The sequence below is a fragment of the Littorina saxatilis genome, linkage group LG10, assembly GCF_037325665.1.
Source record: "Littorina saxatilis isolate snail1 linkage group LG10, US_GU_Lsax_2.0, whole genome shotgun sequence".
In the NCBI taxonomy this organism is placed as follows: domain Eukaryota; kingdom Metazoa; phylum Mollusca; class Gastropoda; order Littorinimorpha; family Littorinidae; genus Littorina; species Littorina saxatilis.
In genome coordinates, this window is record NC_090254.1 from 6316579 (window position 1) to 6338221 (window position 21643).

The 21643-nt window shown below is 42.1% G+C and overlaps 1 protein-coding gene across 1 annotated transcript in view; it reads left to right on the plus strand.

The window, feature by feature from the left end:
• Window positions 1–4313: 4313 nt before the first annotated feature.
• LOC138978038 (calcitonin receptor-like protein 1) overlaps window positions 4314–21643 on the plus strand; it is a 29180-nt gene continuing 11850 nt past the window's right edge. Inside the window, exon 1 of the mRNA XM_070350663.1 lies at window positions 4314–4660. The gene's annotated coding sequence lies outside the window, so the exon portion shown is untranslated. The remainder of the gene's footprint in view (window positions 4661–21643) is intronic.

A 21643-nucleotide genomic window follows, 5' to 3' on the forward strand; every position in this document is an offset into this window, starting at 1 on the left:
ATCCTTGTTTCCTCCACATTGAGTTTGCATTGCAGTTGGACAGAAATGAACAGGTGTTAATTGATAAACACATTGATAATGGCTTTTGACAAAATCAATCAATTCTGCAAAGGAATTAACTTGATGACATCAAAACTGCAGCGCCATTTGAAGAATGGTTACCATTTCTGTTTCTTTGATGGGAATCAAACAAATAAAAACATTGACTATCCAAGTTACCATGAATGGCAATAGTTGACTCCTGAAAAGTAGCAAGGATATAATTTGAGACGATAAACGCCTGATGCAATCCCTCCTCAAGGTCAGTCAACTCAAAACCTTCATCATTCGCAACATCAGTAGGCAACACAGCGGGATTCGTATGTCCAGAAATCATGTCGAAAAAATATTACATTTCAAAAGCATGTCCAACCACAGTTGTTGGCAAGTGTTCGTGTCCGAAGTAGCCTTCAGTGTGTGTATATATATATGTATTCATGTGACAGAGAACGTGACCTCATTGTTCAATCCTCTCTCTCTCTTCTTTCTCATTCGAACGCACACACGCAAGAACGTAGCCTACGCACGCATGCACGCGCACGCACACACACACACACACACACACACACACACACACACACACACACACCCCGCTGACGCACACGGCAAACCACGCACACACACACTGACTGTCGGCAAGCATCTCTTTTTGTTTTCTTTACCTTTGTTTATTGTGTTTTCCATATTTGTGTTTATTTTTTGCTTGACTTATCTGTTTTATTTTAATGTTTGCTATCCACATCGTGTGATAAATGTTTCTTCTCAGTCTCCGAGTCAGTTTAGTTTGTGCACGCCGCTTTGGTACTCCTTGTTTTTCTAACTGGTGTATTGTGCGCGACTGATTTGCGGATTTATTTTTATTCCTTTCATATGCAGTTGAAGTGTTGTGGGTGTTATTGTCTGTATATGCTATGTTGCGTCTGTGTATGCCTACAAGAATTTTGGGTGTAATGTGCCTGTGGTCTGCTCGCAGTCGAGCACAGAAAACATGGCGGCGCCCTGTGGCAAATTCGTGGAAAGTCTTCCCGACCGCAGATACCAGCGTCGTCCGCGACGCTGGAATAAAGACATCGTTCTAAGGTTACAACAAGTCGAAATGTTGAGCCTGCTGTGGGAAGGAGACCGTGATTATTGTTGCATCACTCCCAACTGGTGACGGAAAAAAAGAATCGTCTGTTTCGTAGCCAAAGTTGATATCACGTGACACTTTTGCCATATTCAGAGTTGTTTGCACAGTAAATACACCCGCGAAGATAGCTCGCTTGAAACTGTCTTACATATCAATTCCTTTCTAATTCAAAAATTACACATCATGAAAAATCATTATCGACGATCGCGAATCTGCTTATATCAATAACACATTACAAAAAGCTCTATAGTATATATGTAAAAAAATCGATTTCTTACCCACAGAAAGAAAACCAAGGCATCCTGTCAGGGATAAATGAGACCCGAGTTCAGGATGGCGTTAACTGCTGTGAGTAATACTCGCCCTAACAAAAATTCGAACAAGTTATACAATGTTTCGTTCCATCTTATACTTTCGGTTGGGTGTTTTGGCTTAAAGGGAATACATGTGAATTAATATATGTTATGCCGGCTGAAGTATACTTCTGGTATTCTTCATCAAAAATGCATCCAAACAACATTTCAAAGTTTTCCTCGATCTTGTTTTATTCAAGTTGGAGACTTTTTCGCAAAAAAGTTGAAAGTGAAGGACAGCGAGGCAATACATGTGATGCGCTAAACTGCTTCATGTTTTTATTGTCAAACATTAATTTACAGCTAGTGGTGACATATTTCAAAGTTTTGCTCGATCTATTGCATTCAAATTGGAAGTTTTCTCGTGAAAAGTTGGAAATAAATCACAGCGAGGCAATACATATGATGCACTAAACAACTTCAGGTATTTATTGCCAAACATTACAGCTATGAATACAATATTTCGCTCCGTCTTTTACTTTCTAGTTGGATGTTTTCTCGTGATATATTGGAAGGGAATGACAGTGACGCAATGTATCTCACTCCGTTTATTTCCGTTGAAAGAGTCTTTCAAATTCGCGTCAGCAAAGCAAGGCGTCTGTTAATTTACGCCGTTTAATGACTTGCGCGCTTTGGGAATGGTTCCGCCAAGTGCTGCCCTAGCAGCCGATCAAGGTTTCGTCGCGCGCTCCAATTACCGGGGACACTAATTATTTGGGTGGAAGGCTGGCAGGAAAGTTAATGAGAGAGAGACGAGAGTGCAACATGTTGAAAGGGTCTTTGTTGTCATGTTTTGTTGTGTTGCTAACAACGCACGAACTAGCTAAAAGCTATGTGTAAAATAAGCATTTGCTTGAGTGCGTGTCCTAGTTGTATATTTTCAATTGTCTCAAAAGATGACTTTTGAATGACGTTTTGTTTAAACCAACAGCTGTGTGTTTGGCTGGTCTCAAAGTATGGCATGGGTTTTATGAATTTTCTTCTTTTATTCTTTTATAGTTATTAATTAATGACCTATATGTGCTGATGACTAATTTAATTTCCTTTGTTGGATCAATAAAATGTTATGAGTTATGAGTTATGAGTTATGAGTTACATTCATCATTCTCTTGACTTTTCCAGGCACACTTTGAACGTATCCGTTGCCCTGTATCCCTTGTTGTCATTTCATTGTCCCAGTGTTGGACATTTCGTTGACTTCTTGTTTTCCCCCAGTCGCGCTTTGAACGTATTCTTTGCCCTTTATCCCTTTCCGTTATTTCATTGTCCCAGTGTTGGACATGTTGACTTCTTGTTTTTCCCCAGTCGCGCTTTGAACGTATTCTTTGCCCTTTATCCCTTTCCGTTATTTCATTGTCCCAGTGTTGGACATGTTGACTTCTTGTTTTTCCCCAGTCGCGCTTTGAACGTATTCTTTGCCCTTTATCCCTTTCCGTTATTTCATTGTCCCAGTGTTGGACATTTCGTTGACTTCTTGTTTTCCCCCAGTCGCGCTTTGAACGTATTCTTTGCCCTTTATCCCTTTCCGTTATTTCATTGTCCCAGTGTTGGACATGTTGACTTCTTGTTTTTCCCCAGTCGCGCTTTGAACGTATTCTTTGCCCTTTATCCCTTTCCGTTATTTCATTGTCCCATTGCTGGATACGATTCGGGTCGGTTTCTCCAAGTAAAAAGCTAGCGGCAATGATAGTAGCTATCAAAGTGTTGCCGTGTTCAGGTGTGATTGGCCACCTGCAATTCCAGCACCACAAGCTTTAACGTGCCACAGCGATGCAACGCGAGATGGGACATGGATACCGTCTCTGAGTCTTGACATAAAGTTGACCCCTGTCCGTCCTGGCCTTGTCTGGAGTACTTCAGATGGTTTTAATTCGTGTATGTTTATGGTTTGGTTGTTTATATATGCTGTTTGGTTGTTTATATATGCTGTTTGGTTGTTTATATATGCTGCTTGGTTGTTTATATATGCTGTTTGGTTGTTTATATATGCTGTTTGGTTGTTTATATATGCTGCTTGGTTGTTTACTAGTAGACGAACCACACTTTTTCATTCATTGTTTACTTGCATGGACAGTAAATTATGTTATGGCTAGTGTCTTATGTAGATTCGAACCCTTGATCTGAGGATCGCAAGTCTCCGACCGGATAACACTAACTAGCGCTGTTACAACTGGGCTACCAAACCCCCAACAAGCGGCCAAAAAGAAGCTGCCGCTGTTGTTTGCTTTTGATTTCACGTGCCAAAGTTAAAGTCGTGATGGGAAACCAGTTTCTAGCAATTTTTCAAGGCAATGCTGAACCTAGGAGAGTTTCCTGAGTTCCAAAAGCCCCCCCCCCCCCTCCCTTCCCGTCTTACTTGTTAAATGTACATGTTCTCTCAAATAGAGACCCACAATACCCCTTTCAAATACTACATTTCAAAATACTGGCTTGCGAGCCCCTGTACGCCTGCCTCATTTTGGAAGACCCTCCTTGCCACACACTATGTCCAGCCCTGTCTTCTTCTTCTGTGTTCATGGGGTGAAACTCCCACGTACACTCGTGTTTTTTGCACGAGTGGCTTTTTTAAATGTATGGCCGTTTTTACCCCGCCATATAGGCAGCCATACGCCGCTTTCGGGGGAAGCATGCTGAGTATTTCCGTGTTTCTATACGCCATCGAACTCTGAAATGGATTACAGGATCTTGTTCGTGCGCACTTAGTTTTGTGCTTGCGTGTACACACGAAGGGGGATAGGCCACTTGCAGTTCTGCATATAAGTTGATCTGGATCCGGGAGATCGGAAAGACATCCATTCAACCCACCAGGCTCGGCCGGGATTCGAACCCACGATCTTCCGGTTGGGAGGCCGGCGGTACCGGTAAGCCTGTCTTACAATAAAGACCCTGTCACGGCGCTGCCAAATCCGGAGAGGCACACGCCTGCTACGGAAGTAAAATTCGCGCGGTGTATAAAACGATTCGTGGTGAAAAACAAGCTGTGCGCTTGCGAGACGTAGATAGCACTGAGCGCGGGTGGTGGTGACAGCTTTAGCGCACTGAGATCGTTCTTGTTTTGTGCTGATGAGTGAGTATGGCAGGGTGTTGGAATGTGCAAGCTTGACAGTTCCAGCTGTCCCCATTCCGGTATTTACAGTGTGTGAGTAATTCACGGAATTTTTTTTTCGTTATAAAAAAAAAAAAGAAGATTTATAATCTCCTATTCGTGTTTTTATTGTTCGTGTTTTGGTGAGTACATTTTTATTGTTATCTTGTTTTTGTCATTACGATTTATTTTGGTGTTAATATTGAAGAATATATAGTGTTAGTTTCATTTGAGACACTGTTCTTAAATCGTACCATTTTGTTTTATGACTGTTTATTTGCTTGCTCGTTTTTGTCCGTTTAGAAAAAGAGAAAGAGAACGTGCACATTATGCTCTCTCTCTCTCTCTCTCTCTCTCTCTCTCTCTCTCTCTTTCTCTCTCTCTCCCCCCCTCTCCCTCTCTCCCCAGTCTCTCTCTCTCCCCAGTCTCTCTCTCTCCCTCTTTCTCTCTCTCCCCCTCTCTCCCTCTCTCTCTCTCTCCCCCCCTCACTCTCTCTCGGGTCTATCAATTTTCTACCATCAATAACCAGGATTGATTTGTTCAGGCTGTGTCTCTTCCACAATGGTCTCTTCTCGTTTTGACTTGCAAAGATTCTTCTCATATGCCGTGTTAGTGTCATGTAGCTTATTAACCACACTACCAAATGATGAGTTAGTATAAAATTCCCAGCGGCAAACAGAAAACACAAGTGTTATTCCGATAACGTACTACAGCTAGACCAGCATTTAAAAGTCGACTCTGTTATAGTAGACTACTCTGAAATACGACTGCATCAGTTCAGTAAATGAATGGTTTCCGAATTATTATTTCAAGGCAAGAACAATCGGAATCGAAAACGTGTAGGGTTAAGAACGTTCTTACCACGTGTAAAACTTATTACCAGCCTGCCTTATGCGTGCAGACGAGCAATTTTTGTTTTTGAAATAAGACTGCAGTTCAGGGTTCGATTGCCCTGGCCGCCTAGCAGACGACATAAACCCCGCAGCAAATTAACATGTTGGGTAAATGTGAACAAACAAACGATGGGGATATAATACGTGTAAAGTTCAGAGCATTCAGACTCCCCGATGAGTGAAGATACAACACGAGAAACATACCACATTTACTTTGAAAATGTGCTAACCGTGGCCTTGGAGACAATTCAAGGGGCAACACTCTGCACAGTCAATCTGTCGAAGCTTGATGAAGGTTTCGAATGGCAAATAACTAAGAGCACAGTCCTTTCTCCGAGATCAAATGAGGTCTCTCTGAAAGATCATCACTTTTTAGCTTAACGCTACTCTGGAATTTACCAACAGAAATTAAAACAAGAGTTTGCGTGTGACGAAAGCACGACACACTTGAGACAGCCCACACAAAAGTAGATCTGACACAAACCTGACCACACAGTTACGCCTATCCAAATGCGCGTAGCAAAATGTGCGTTTTGAATCTTCTTTTTTCTCTGGCGGTACTGACAATATCGTTATTGAAACAATCCCAGTGCACTAAGGGATTTATAGAGTAAATCTCGAAAATAATTATTGAACTCAGCGCTATGCGCTTCGTTCAATAATGAATTTTCTCGATTTGCTCTATAAATCCCTTAGTGCACTGGGATGTCAAACTTAAATAATAATGAACATTTGCTATAGCGCATAATCATATATATGCTCAATGCGCTTTACAATAACTATAATTAACATAACTAATAATAAAACCATACACAATAAAAAAGACCCACAATCTACATAACATAGCATACTCATCATACTCCATGCAAGCAAACATCTCTATCGGACACGAAGAAGGGAAGCTACAATCGTCCCAGGCCATATATACTCTTTGTTTCCTGAGCCAGGACCATTGAGACGGTTACCTCATAGATATGACTGTTCATTCTTCAGTTTGTCGGTGTCAAATGTTATACCCCCATTCCACACAACCGTCCTTTGTCCCGTTCCCGTACCAACCAAGGACTGCTGCCACAACAATGGAACGCTGCGCAAACGGCCGGTTTTTTGGCATCTTTCAGCAGCGTCTGACCATAGTGGCAGCCGTCCTTGGTCGGTAAGGGAACGGGACCTAGAACGGATGTGTGGAATGCGGGTATGACAACTCAGTGTGTGAGAGCGCTACCGTTGCGTTACCGTTGTTTTAAGTTTCTTTAACGATCCAAGTGTTCCGTTACCGATGGGTTGAGGTTCCATTACCGTTCATTTTGATCGGGAGGGGAACGGCTAAAAATTTGAACATGCAGCCCAAACTCTGCCGTCGCTACCGACCTTACCGTTCAACACAGTTCCGTTAACGATCAGTTACGTTCATTGCGGTTCTGTCCCGATCCCTCCCGTGCCCGCACAATTCCTTGGTCGGTACGAGAACGGGACCTAGAACGGTTGTGTGGAAAGGGGGTATAAGACTCGACCACTTGGCTTATGGGGGAGACAGCTGGAAGATCTCTGGATATAATTGAAGAGGAGTAGTCTTCCTTTTAGAAAATGTGTACTCTGCCTTGCAGATTACAAATTTGTGCTGTCGGGGCTGGGTAAAGGGAGTGGAGGGTAAGGGGGTGGGGGGTGGGTAAGCGAGGGGTAAGAGAGACGAAAGAGAAAACTGGACAGGGAAAAGTCACTGCCTGAAGTATTCAATAAAGCCACACACAAAAAAAGAAATTACCACATATGCAGGTTTTCAATTCATATTTTTGCAAAGTATCTGCACAAGCATGTGTGCGTATGTTTGTGGCTGCTTTCATGGGGTGCCTGTATCCTCAGGAATTTGAGGATTTCTTTTATCTCTCTTTTTCTGACACCGTTGATTTAACGTCATTTTTACAGGACAGTTTTTTTCTTTTCAGTTATAAGTTGTAGTAGTTTGACCTTATTGTTTTAGGACAAGTAGAGCTCTCCCGTGACCGGCCACCTGCAATGTACGGACAGGTTTGCACTGGCCCAAGGGTGTCCGTTCATGAGAGGGACTGCTGTAACAGCAAAACTAGTGTGAAACATAAGTAATCAATTTATCCACTTGACTATATTCACAACAGGGACCTATCACTCTTCTTTGCATGTTTTTATGCCTACGGATTTTCAAATACTCTGCAACACATGTAACCCAAATTCAATTCAACATTTGCCCGTACAATACCGCTTCTTTTATGAAAACATTGCTTCGGCCATGTTGATTTTAATCAACCAATTTTCTTGTAAGTGAGTACATCAGTACCGACGGTACGCATGTCCAGAGACCCGCTCTTTTCAAGTTGGACAGGGAACCCCCTTCAAGAATCTCTCGTACGTTTGTGTCCGGTGTAACACGAGAAAATTACTCCCACGAGATTTTTACTCCGGAGTAAACATTTCGTACGAAAAATTTACTCCCTTTACGAAAAAAGCACTCCCCCATTGCTCGAGAAAATTACGCCCCAAGACAGGTGAGTTCCGAGTAAACATTTCGTACAAAAATGTTACTCCCCTGACGAATAAATAACGAATAAATTACTTCACCCCAACACGAGCAATTTAACTTCCCATGCCAGGTGTACGAAATTTTTACTCCCTTGTCCCCTGTTAGTCTTGGTGGTGGAAGGGGTGGAAGGAGGGTAGCGCGACATTCGTGTGCGCGAGATCACTTATTGGCATTATCCCTTCGCCCGCATCCCATTTTTGCGTACGAGATTTTTACTCGAAGTAAAAAATATGATGAGTAAAAATTTCGTGGAGGGAGTAATTTTGTCGTGCCTTGGGGAGTTCTTTTCTCGTACGAAAAGTGTACTCGGAGTAAGAATTTCGTACGAAATATTTACTCCGGAGTACATTTTTCGTGGAGTAAAAATTTCGTGTTACACCGGCTTCTAGAGCATGTAGGATGCAGGGACTCACAGTTTAAAGGTCCTTTGTCTACAGTTTTATACCGAAATCGCCATTTGACCATTAAAATGCAGAGTTTATTATCTACAATTATCACCAATACACCCCCTTTCGATCAGGAAAGATGAAGCCAGTGTAGCCGTTTGAAAATTCATTGTAGTATTCCAGCGTAGTACTCATAGTAGGATACCCTTATTTGAAAAATGCCAAGCGCAAAACTCCTCTCAAATCCCGTGCATTTCGTGCGTTTAAAAAAAAAAGCGTGGACAGCGCTCCAGTGTCAAACTGTTGCTGCACTTGTTTGGGCGTGGCTATAAGCATAGTGACATGAATTTGATTGGTCAGTATTTTTAGGCAAAGCACATGTTCTCAGCAAACAGAAAACAAAATATTGGAAGCGTGAGTCACGCTACCCAAAAATAAAATCTTTTTTTACATATAATTTGTTTCTACAACTTTTTTCCCCCATGGTTCATTCATCATCTGACATAACTTTTTTTTAGCAAAATCTAACCATAAGATTATTGAAACAAGTCGCGTAAGGCGAAAATACAACATTTTAGTCAAGTAGCTGTCGAACCCACAGAATGAAATTGAACGCAACGCAGCGCAGCAAGACCGTATACTCGTAGCATCGTCAGTCCACTGCTCACGGCAAAGGCAGTGAAATTGACAAGAAGAGCGGGGTTGTAGTTGCGCTGAGAATGATAGCATGCTTTTCTGTACCTCTCTTCGTTTTAACTTTCTGAGCGTGTTTTTAATCCAAACATATCATATCTATATGTTTTTGGAATCAGGAACCGACAAGGAATAAGGTGAAAGTGTTTTTAAATTGATTTCGACAAATTAATTTTGATAATAATTTTTATATATTTAATTTTCAGAGCTTGTTTTTAATCCAAATATAACATATTTATATGTTTTTGGAATCAGAAAATGATGACGAATAAGATGAACGTAAATTTGGATCGTTTTATAAAAAATAAAAAATAAATACAATTTTCAGATTTTTAATGACCAAAGTCATTAATTAATTTTTAAGCCACCACGCTGAAATGCAATACCGAAGTCCGGGCTTTGTCGAACATTACTTGACGAAAATTTCAACCAATTTGGTTGAAAAATGAGAGCGTGACAGTGCCGCCTCAACTTTCACGAAAAGCCGGATATGACGTCATCAAAGACATTTATCGAAAAAATGAAAAAAATGTCTGGGATTATCATACCAGGGAACTCTCATGTCAAATTTCATAAAGATCGGTCCAGTAGTTTAGTCTGAATCGCTTTACACACACACAGACAGACAGACACACACACACACACACACACATACACCACGACCCTCGTCTCGATTCCCCCCTCTACGTTAAAACATTTAGTCAAAACTTGACTAAATGTAAAAAAGCAAAAATGTAGACGACCACCTATAAGGAGCCCTGGTGCACGAACCAAAAGTTGTTGCCACCCACACGGGAGAGAACACACCGCAGGTTCTGATTCGTTGAAATCACAAAACATCTCAGTTTCAACCAATCCAACACTGCGTGTGGCTCCCTTTTGGGTGGTAACTTTGCCGTGCTCCTCGGCCCTGGATTTTACGACAGTGTCGTCTGGTCCGCTGTCCCAAAGAGAAACATTTTCTGAGAGGACGTTAACTCCCCCCTTTAGTTTTTTAGGGACGGCTGCAGAGAAAAATGGTTTGGACATTGAGAGCACTAACCGTTTTTAACGGACAAAATGCACACATAATGCACACCATTGTGTTAGAAGACACTGGCGGCTAAACCGGGTTAGGTTTCCCTTAATGATTGGTTCTAGGGCATTCTGGCGTGAGGTGAAGACAGGACAAGGAGAGGGAGACAGGGCAGTGGTGCTAATGGTGAACAAAAGAGAGAGAGAGAGAGAGAGAGAGAGAGAGAGAGAGAGAGAGAGAGAGAGAGAGAGGTGGAGAGAGAGAGGGAGAGAGAGAGAGAGAGAGAGAGAGAGAGAGAGAGAGAGAGAGAGAGAGAGAGAGAGAGAGAGAGAGCGCGATCAAATCAAATCAAATCAAATCAAATTTAATTTTTCGACGGTTGTGGCATAAGCAATACAACGAGCTTTTTTTCAACCAGCCCTCGCCCAGGGAGGGGACTAATGTAACACATATTTACACGGAGAGAGAGAGAGAGAGAGAGAGAGAGAGAGAAAGAGAGAGACAGAGACAGAGACAGAGACAAAGACAGAGACAGAGAGATACAGAGAGAGACAGAGAGAGGGAGAGAGAGAGAGAGAGAGAGAGAGAGAGAGAGATAAGAGAGCGAAAGAGAGAGCGAGGAGGGGAGGGGGGAGATAGAGGGAAGGGAGAGATAGAGAGAAAGAGGGGAAGGAGAGAAAGAGAGAGAGAGAGAAGAGGTAGATAAAGAGAGAGAGAGAGAGAGAGGGGGGAGGAAGAGCGAGAGATAGAGAGAGAGAGAGAGAGGCGAGGGAGCGCACATGAAAATGATAAAAACACAGAGAGAAAGAGAGACAGACAGATCCAGAATTTGGGGCCCGAACATTTGCAAATTAACTCCCAATTCTTCTTCTTCTTCTGCGTTCCCGTTGCCTGTCTCCCGATTCGAAATGCAGGGATGATCACTTCCTGCTTGGATGGAGATTTTTTTTTAGTAAGCCGTGCTCGTACACTGTTTGTAGCGCTGTGACAGTACTTTGTACAGCGAACCGCCGAGGTGACATATAAACCAGGATAACGGCCCAAGTCGCCATCTACCATCTTGTTTGGTGTTAGCAGTCTAACTCACACAAACTTCTCACACGCAAACATATTGGCTTTCTAAAGAACATTGAATCTTTGGAATTTCCACAGCTCTGATCCATAAATAAGGATAGGGCGGAATTGTGCGTCATATATTTTTAAAGAGAGAGAGAGAGAGAGAGAGAGAGAGAGAGAGAGAGAGAGAGAGAGAGAGAGCGTGTGTGTGTGTGAGGGGGAGAGAGAGAGAGAGAGAGCGTGTGTGTGTGTGAGGGGGAGAGAGAGAGAGAGAGTGTGTGTGTGTGTGTGAGGGGGAGAGAGAGAGAGAGAGAGAGAGAGAGAGAGAGAGAGAGAGAGAGAGAGAGAGAGAGAGAGAGAGATAATGGTGGACATATTTAGGCTTAAGCGCATTAGCTCTCAGCCTCGGTAAGTTCTTAATCCATTGGTACTATTTTCTGGTGGGATGGAGATTCCTTCAGGATGCTATGTTCGTGCACCACGTGCACGACTGTCATGTGTAGGTGCGAGCGTTCTGGGCGATAGTGGCTCCTGGTCGTTAAGGATTTCAGACGTTTTTTTCTTGTTATCAAGCCTTCACTTATTAATCCCCTCTCGCGTGAAAACCGGCCTCAAATCAGTGTCCGTAAAAAAGTTACAACTTCTTTATTTTCTCAAAATTAAAGAACTGTGGGTTTTGACCTAGCATTTGTTCAGTGTCCGTAAAAAAGTTACAACTTCTTTATTTTCTCAAAATTAAAGAACTGTGGGTTTTGACCTAGCATTTGTTCATGGTGTGCGCTGTAAGTAGGATCGAGCGCCTGTGATTGTGATACTTGCAAGACTGATTATTTAATAATTGTATGTAGGCCTAATCGCTGATTTGATTGCTGTTTTTCTGCTCCATCACTTATATTTGATGATGATAAAATCGTTTATTTAGGCAAAAAAAAAATAGGTGTGGTTACGGTAACCTAGCCAAAAAAAATAGGGTAGGAAGGTAGGCAATCACTTTTTTTCTTTTTTTTTACTTTTTTTTCTAATGTGTTCAAATTAAACCTACTTGACAGGGAAATAAGTGTGCGACTCGAGCGCTTTCGCTTTCATTGCGTTTTCTGCACTCGTTTTTTTTATTTTTTATTTTTTTTGGACAAATGTAATAAAAAGTTATAGGGTCGGCCCCTAAAAATAGGGTAGGTCGGGTTACCGTAACCACACCTATTTTTTTTTTTAGGCCTTAACGTCACTCTATATTTATCGTTGTATTTGACGTTGTACCTGCCTCCCCGAAGGATGCGACGAGGTGTCGAGAGACACATTGCCGTTAAATTGTCTGTGTTATAATGAAAATGGACAGTGAAGCTTTCTTATTATGTATCTTATGTCTGTAACAGCCCGACATTGCGTGGACATTTATTTTTTATTTTTTATAAGGGCAGTAAGTCTTGAGTCTTTCACCCTTGTTAGTACATAGGCTTTAGCTACGACAGAGCATCGCTCGTCTGCTGGGTCACGTAGGGATAGAGAATTTTTATGTAACATTTTAATGGACAATAAAGTGTTGTTATTGTTTAAGTTATTGAGACATCCCAGTGCACTAAGGGATTTTTAGAGCAAATCGAGAAAATTCATTATTGAACGAAGCGCATAGCGCTGAGTTCAATAATTATTTTCGAGATTTGCTCTATAAATCCCTTAGTGCACTGGGATTGTTTCAATAACGATATTGTCGGTACCGCCAGAGAAAAAAGAAGATACAACACGCACATTTTGCTACGCGCATTTGAATAGGCATAACTGTGTGGTCAGGTCGTAGAAGATCTACTTTTGTGTGGGCTGTCTCAAGTGTGTCGTGCTTTCATCACACGCAAACTCTTGTTTTAATTTCTGTTGGTAAATTCCCGTGTAGCGTTAAGCTAAACAGTGATGATCTTTCAGAGAGACCTCATTTGAACTCGGAGAAAAGACTGTGTTCTTAGATATTTGCGATTCGAAACCTCAAGTCGAGCTTCGACGGATTGACTGTGCAGAGTGACTCCCCTTGAATTGGCTAACCCCCAAGGTCGACGGTTAGCACATTTTCAAAATAAATGTGGCATGTTTCTCGTGTGGTATCTTCACTCATCGGGGAGTCTGGTACTAAATATGAACGGTAAGAACGCTCTGAACCCTTCACGTATTATATCCCCATCGTTTTTTCGTTCACATTTGCCCAACATGTTAGTTTGCTGAGCGGGGTTTATGTCGTCTGCTAGGCTAGGGCAATCGAAACACCGTGGTGCGGCATTCCAAAAGCAAAAATTGCTCGTCACGTTGCACTGAGTCTGCACGCATGAGGCAGGCTGGTAATAAGTCGTATATATGGTACGGACGTTTAAAACCCTACATGTTTTCGATTCCGATTGTTCTTGCCTTGAAATAATAATTCGGAAACCATTCATTGACTGAACTGATGCAGTCGTATTTCAGTGTAATCTAGTCTGCTACGTATATATTCCAAACTAGAATGAATACCCGCTTCGCCGGGAAGAAGTAGAGCCGAATGATACCCGGCTTCGCCGGGGCCGGGGCCGGGAAGAAGTTGAGGAATACCCGGCTTCGCCGGGATGAAAGCGTTGTGGACAGTGACCTTCTAAACATAGTAACGGGAATATCCAGCTTCGCCGGGATGAAAGCGTTGTGGACAGTGACCGTCTAAAAATAGTAACGGAAATATGGATTGACGCCACACAAAGGAAGGGAGATAAACGCAAAACACTGGAGAAGATAAGGAAGAGTTACTGGGAATGGATCTGGGAAGATGAACAGAAAAACCAAAATCGGTTCAGCGCTGCGCGCTGAGAGCACGTGTTGAAAATTTTCATCGACCAGGTTGTGTCCGTCCGGGGTCTACCTGAATATGCCCACCAAATTTGAAGCAGATCCATCGAGATCTTTGGCCGTGCATCGCAAACACACACACACAGACACAAGCCGTATGTATATATATATATATAGATATATAGATGCTGATCTAGTTGGTACGTTATCGGAATAACACTTGTGTTTTCTGTTAGCTGCTAGGAATTGTATACTAACTCATCATTTGGTAATGTGGATAATAAGCTACGGCATAATTATGAGAAGATTCTTCGCAAGTCGAAACAAAAACATTAGACACAGCGGGTTCTATTTTTAGATCAGGGGCAACTGTGACACAGGCACATGCAATCTGTCAGAAAAAACCCACTTCTGCTTTAATTGAGAAGCAGGACATTTATGGTATTTTGGTATTGTGGAGAATATAAGCTACATGTCATTAATTAATTCTGAGGATGAGAGTACAGTCTCGCTTAGGCAAAGGGCGGAAGAATACGCTCAGTTTTAGCGCATCGTCATTAGCCAATCAACTGGTTCACATCAGTCATGTGACACCAGTACTTACTGACAATTATTGTTATTGTTAGATTTGATTAAATACAGCAGCGTGCCTGTCTTCCTGCCTCAGAGACTGCGAGGATATTCTGCTGAATTAATGTTTACGATTCTATATCCAGTAATCGCAATAGGCAATATGCAGCCAGGTCATGCTTCGACGCACGGATGATTAATGTCCACCACCCTTATGTAGAGGACAGGGTTGGTGAGGGGGGTGGGGTGTGGGGGGGAGGGGGGGGGGGAAGTTAATGCGAAAGTCGTAAAGACGTCGCTGATTGTTTATGCGGATGTTCGTTTGTTTGAGCCAGATAAAGATATATGGACCGGATTTGTACTTTTTGTCAACTTTGTTTGTTTCTTTGTTTCTTTGTTTGTTTCTTTCTTTCTTTGTTAATTCTGTCTCGCTGTCTCTCTTTATTTATTTCGTTCGAACGATTTTCTTTCTGATTTTCATAAACGTCGTAGTTTAGTTCACTTTAGTCCTGGGTTCCGGAAGTCCCCAACCCCCCCCCCCCCCCTCCCACCCGCACCCCCTTATCCGGCGAATGTACCTTTTTACGAGGAGAGAACCAAAATATCCCTCTCAAATCTATACTAAACGTCAACAGACTGACCAGCCTCTGTGCCCCTACCTCATACACTAGGTCGAGTTCTGCTTGTTGCCACACAGTGTCCATACCATTAAACCAGCACGTCATCGTCACTTTATTTTGATGGCATCAATGTATGACTACAGCATACTGTCTCGTCTTGGAAGCATCTCCCTCTCATACACTAGGTCGAGTTCTGCTTGTGGTCACACAGTGTCCATACCATTAAACCAGCACGTCATCGTCACTTTATTTTGATGGCATCAATGTATGACTACAGCATACTGTCTCGTGTCTGATTCAGTTCTGCTTGTCTCGCTGCTTTACGTGGGTGGAATTAAATTATCATCGAGTCAAATCAGTAATGGGGGACTTTAAACAGGAATGCCTGTATTTGTTTGTTTGCAAGACTACTCAAGGTGTTAGACATAAGCGGATGAATCCATATTTATCAAGGTAAGTTACTGAGTTTTGGTAAGTAACAATAGTTGCCTAATTGACACTTTCCACCTCAGTGGAGGGTTTGTTGGTTTTAAACGTCCATTAACGCTATTGGGCTATGCGGGACTGTCTTGAGTGAATAGGTCTACTGGGCACGACGTTCAAAGACAAGGAAACCGATAGTTGTTTTTTTTTTTCTTTAAGTTTTTTTTTTACCTCACACCAGAATCAAAAACAAGAAAGGTATGTTCAGACTGAGTAGAACGCTTAATAGTCACAAAACAAAACGTTACAGTCACTGATCTTCGACCTAGCGTTCTTTAAAGTGGACTGACAGTCACAGACAAACACTTTCTTAACAATATAACATACCTTTCTTGTGTTTTTACACCCCCGGTATAGGGGTGTGTATAGGATTCGCTCCATGTGTTTGTTTGTTTGTGTTCGCATATAGATCTCAAGAATGAACGGACCGATCGTCACCAAACTTGGTGAACAGGTTCTATACATTCCTGAGACGGTCCTTACAAAATTGGGACCAGTCAAACACACGGTTAGGGAGTTATTGGTGGATTAAGATTCTACAAGGACTTATAGAGGGAGATATTAATGGTCAAAGGGAAATAACCTTCTCAGTTGGTGGCAGTGAGAATGGTTATTTCCCTTTGACCAACGGGGGTGTTTTTCCTACCTCGGAGGAATTTCTTGTTATTCTGAATTTTCGAGGTTTGGCAGTCTATTTGTTTTTGGGATTTTTCCTCACACCGCTATTGCTTGACTGCAATATAATGGTAGGCCTACTATCGTCTTGGCCAAAAAAGCAGTTTTACGGCGTACATCATCTTCTTAAAAAGGTAGGTCGGAAGACAGGAACAAGACAACGAACGCACCGAAAGGAAGGGATTGAGTTCAAATGTTGACTGATAAGGCCTAAAAAGAAAATAGGTGTGGTTACGGTAACCCGACCTACCCTATTTTTAGGGGCCGACCCTATAACGTTTTATTACATTTGTCAAAAAAAAAAAAAAAAAAACCCAACCGAGTGCAGAAAACGCAATGAAAGCGAAAGCGCTCGAGTCGCACACTTATTTCCCTGTCAAGTAGGTTTAATTTGTACACATTAGAAAAAAAAGTTTAAACAAAAAATGATTGCCTACCTTCCTACCTTATTTTTTGTGTGGCTATGTTACCTTAACCACAACTATTTTTACATTTAGTCAAGTTTTGACTAAATGTTTTAACGTAGGGGGGAATCGAGACGAGGGTGCGGTGTATGTGTGTGTGTGTGTGTGTGTCTGTGCGTATGTGTGTGTAGAGCGATTCAGACTAAACTACTAGACCAATCTTTATGAAATTTTACATGAGATTTCCTGGGAATGATATCCCCGGACGTTTTTTTCTTTTTTTCGATAAATGTCTTTGATGACGTCATATCCGGCTTTTTGTAAAAGTTGAGGCGGCACTGTCACACCCTCATTTTTCAATCAAATTGATTGAAATTTTGGCCAAGCAATCTTCGACAAAGGCCTGACTTCGGTATTGCATTTCAGCTTGGTGGCTTAAAAATTAATTAATGACTTTGGTCATTAAAAATCTGAAAATTGTAAAAAAAAAAATTTTTATAAAACGATCCAAATTTACGTACATCTTATTTGTTATCATGTTCTGATTCCAAAAACATATAAATATGTTATATTTGGATTAAAAACAAGCTCTGAAAATTAAAAATATAAAAATTATGATCAAAATTAACTTTCCGAAATCGATTTAAAAACAATTTCATCTTATTCCTTGTCGGTTCCTGATTCTAAAAATATATAGATATGATATGTTTGGATTAAAGACACGCTCAGAAAGTTAAAACGAAGAGAGGTACGGTAAAGCGTGCTATGAAGCACAGCGCAACCGCTACCGCGCCAAACAGGCTCGTCACTTTCACTGCCTTTTGCACTAGCGGCGGACTACGTTCAGTTTCATTCTGTGAGTTCCACAGCTTGACTAAATGTAGTAATTTCGCCTTACGCGACTTGTTCTTTTTGGCCTAACGACGTTCAGTCAGTGTCCAAAAGCAGGTGTGTTTTCATTCAAACCTTTCAGCAAGGGAGACAACTGCTCACAGCGCTCCGCCTGACAGGGGGAATGTTGTTGGCTGTTGGAGCAGCTAGTCAGGGCTCCGTGAAATGCAAATTGTGTCCATCTGTCTTCTTTTTTCTGTCGGGGGAAGGTTGGGTAACTTGTTTGTTTTGCTTGTGTCAGTGCAAACTTAACAAGTCGCGTAAGGCGAAAATACAATATTTAGTCAAGTAGCTGCCATTTTTCAGCAAGACCGTATACTCGTAGCATCGTCAGTCCACCGCTCATGGCAAAGGCAGTGAAATTGACAAGAAGAGCGGGGTAGTAGTTGCGCTAAGAAGGATAGCACGCTTTTCTGTACCTCTCTTTGTTTTAACTTTCTGAGCGTGTTTTTAATCCAAACATATCATATCTATATGTTTTTGGAATCAGGAACCGACAAGGAATAAGATGAAAGTGTTTTTAAATTGATTTCGAAAAAAAAATTTTGATAATAATTTTTATATATTTAATTTTCAGAGCTTGTTTTTAATCCGAATATAACATATTTATATGTTTTTGGAATCAGCAAATGATGGAAAATAAGATAAACGTAAATTTGGATCGTTTTATAAATTTTTATTTTTTTTTACAATTTTCAGATTTTTAATGACCAAAGTCATCAATTAATTTTTAAGCCACCAAGTTGAAATGCAATACCGAACCCCGGGCTTCGTCGAAGAGTACTTGACCAAAATTTCAACTAATTTGGTTGAAAAATGAGGGCGTGACAGTGCCGCCTCAACTTTCACGAAAAGCCGGATGTGACGTCATCAAAGACATTTATCAAAAAAATGAAAAAAACGTTCGGGGATTTCATACCCAGGAACTCTCATGTCAAATTTCATAAAGATCGGTCCAGTAGTTTAGTCTGAATCGCTCTACACACACACACACACACACACACACACACACACACACACACACACACACGCACACACACACGCACATACACCACGACCCTCGTTTCGATTCCCCCTCGATGTTAAAATATTTAGTCAAAACTTGACTAAATATAACAAAACTTGACTAAATATAAAAACATGTCGTTGTCGGTGTGCAATTGCTGGTTGCGAAGGTTTGAGTGCATTGTTTGTGTTAGTCTTGTCAGGGCAAATCGTAGGCCTATATAATTGTTTGCTTGTTTCTTTGTTTGTCGTTTTTAGGGAGGGATTTTGATTTTATTTTATCGTGATTTGATTGTGCTTTGTTCTTTTAATTGTAATTCAGCTTTACTGGCTGAGATGGGTTATGTACTTTTGTCGTTCTGTCAATTCCAACTTTTGCATTTCTGTTTCTGTTTACTTTTGTTCCCTCTGGCTGTATGGATTAGGTGCATTGTTTTATGTCCAAGTTCCTTGGTGCCTGCAGTGTTATAGATCTGTCTTTTGTCCCAAAAGTCTAGAACCTTTCCGTAGAGCGGACGAGAAGCCAAGAGAGAGTTGTGCTGTTTAATTCAGCTGAGGCCTCACAGAATAGCAAGGGGTCAAACCTAGGCCTATGGAGAGTGGGTATTTACCACACGTAATGTCAGACCTTCCTTTGGTCAGTGACCCTTCTTCTTCTTCTTCTTCTTCTTCTTCTTCTTCTTCTTCTTCTTCTTCTTCTTCTTCTTAATATTATTATTCGTTGATGAGCTGAAACTCCCACGTACACAGGGTTTGTTTTTCTTCACGAGTTGGGTTTTACGTGTATCTTTTTCTTCTTCTTCTGCGTTCATGAGCTGATACTCCCACGTACACACGTGTGTTTGTTGCACGAGTGGGTTTTTACGTGTGAGACCGGAGTTGTATCCCGCCATCAAGGCCGACATACGCAACGTTCGGGGGAATCATGGTGGGTATTTTCGTGTTTCTATATAACCCACCGAACTCTGATAAAGATGAATACAGGATATTTTCCGTGCGCGCTATGGTCTTGAGCTTCGAACCCATGACCTTCCGCTTGGGAGGCCGGGGTCTTATCCACTAAGCCATCGCGCCCGTCTAGCAAGGGGTCAATCCCAGGCCAATGGAGAGTTGGCACAAAATGTCAGACCTTCCGCCCGTCTAGCAAGGGGTCAATCCCAGGCCAATGGAGAGTTGGCACAAAATGTCTGACCTTCCGCCCGTCTAGCAAGGGGTCAATCCCAGGCCAATGGAGAGTTGGCACAAAATGTCTGACCTTCCGCCCGTCTAGCAAGGGGTCAATCCCAGGCCAATGGAGAGTTGGCACAAAATGTCTGACCTTCCGCCCGTCTAGCAAGGGGTCAATCCCAGGCCAATGGCGAGTTGGCACAAAATGTCTGACCTTCCGCCCGTCTAGCAAGGGGTCAATCCCAGGCCAATGGAGAGTTGGCACAAAATTGTCCGGCAGTTAGTACCTGACATCAGGAGAGAGGAGAGTAATGCATGTCACGTACGTCTTTCCTGCTTTTACCGAGACTGCTACATGGTTTTACCGAGGCCATTGGATAATTATGCTTTTACCGAGACAATGCTCTGCTTTTACCAAAACTACTACATATTTTAACCGAGACCACGGAATATGCTTTTACCGAGACACATAATTATCCCCGAGTACGCTAGTACAAGGGTCCAGCAGACTTTAATTGTGTGTGTGTGTGTCTCGACTTAACAGCTTATTGCTGGGAAACTACTGGGCGCAGTTCGTTCAAAAGTTGATTCTGCACTTGTACTGGCCCTATACCTGCTTGTACAGAGATATATCGGGATATCTTTCTAACAGAGACATATGTCTGTTGTTGCATTGAATCATCCCATAAGAATGCACTTGGTCTTGTGCTTGCGTGTACACACAAAGCTAAGGGGGATAAGACACTAGCAGGTCTGCACATTAGTTGACCGGGAAGATCGGAAAAGTCTCCACCCTTAACCCACTTTATCCTACATGCGTGAGAGAGACCACTCATTAGATATCAATATCGTTCAAACCACACGTGTGTATATCATGTAAATGAGGTCATGTCAAGCATGTCTGGCAGGGACCTGTTATTCCACTGCTTATGATGCCAAAGTCACCGAGACAAACGTCATTACGTTAAAAAAAATTGCGCTCGCGAATTCCCCTCGATGTATTTTTGGAACTAACACGTCACGCTACACTTGCCAGAGGGACGCTTCTTTGTTTTGACGTAAGAGATTGCACGAGATCGAGGTTCCAAAAGAAGCGTCTTGAATTTCGCCGCCTCGACTGCGGGACGTTTTGAGTAAAACACGTAAGTACAGTATTTAGGATCAACAGAATACTACATGGCTTGCTGTGTCGTACCAGATTTACACTCGTTGCTTTTTCAAATAGTGATCAGCTCGCTTTCGCTCGCAGTTCAATATTTTACAGAGCAACTCGTGTAAATCTGGTACGACACAGCAAGCCAGGTAATATTCTCTATAAGCGGGATTCAACACGCGACCATCCGCATGGGAGGCCCACGTCTCATCCACCAGCCTATTGCGCCCGTCGTCACTTTGATACAAGCTCCTGTGGTTGTTAGCGAGACGTGTCAGAAACAAATGCCATGGGCACAGCTGGGCTCGGCGGATCTCTGTTATTTGTCTTTTCTGCGACACTCTGGCTAAATTACATACCTGCGGCCGGTGGGCATATCATTTCACAAAAAGGCTGGGCTCACAAACGTCATTGCATTTGCTTGGAAAAACATCAACGCATGCATCCTCGACGATGAAAAAAGATAAATAGGTAAATGCTACGTAAGTAATGTCTGTGGGCAGCTATGATTTCCCCAGCTAAAAGAAGTCAGAAATGCTGTAAAGATCAGCAACCCCAAGGGACTACAAACAATACCATTTAGAGTTAATTAACCTCATTAAGTTCCACAGTTCTAAAACCTACCACCCCACGGGATATGACAAATTGCAGTTCCCACTCTCTTTCACTC